Here is a 262-nt window from a genome sequence, read left to right on the forward strand (position 1 = left end):
GGGGCTCCGGTCACCACCTCATCGTTTGGGTTGGAAAAGACCTTTGAAGAGCATCCAGCCCAAGCGTTAACCCAGCCCTGCCAGGGCCATCACTGACCCGTGGCCTTCAGTGCCACATCCACAGGGCTTGGAAATCCGTGTCCCCCTGTCTCTCTGCTTGTCCCCACAGGTCCCCCTGTCTCTCTGCTTGTCCCCACAGGTCCCCCTGTCTCTCTGCCTGTCCCCACAGGTCCCCCTGTCTCTCTGCCTGTCCCCATGGGGC

This window comes from Chaetura pelagica, unplaced genomic scaffold (genome assembly GCF_000747805.2).
Source record: "Chaetura pelagica isolate M959 unplaced genomic scaffold, ChaPel_1.0 scaffold463, whole genome shotgun sequence".
NCBI classification, from domain to species: domain Eukaryota; kingdom Metazoa; phylum Chordata; class Aves; order Apodiformes; family Apodidae; genus Chaetura; species Chaetura pelagica.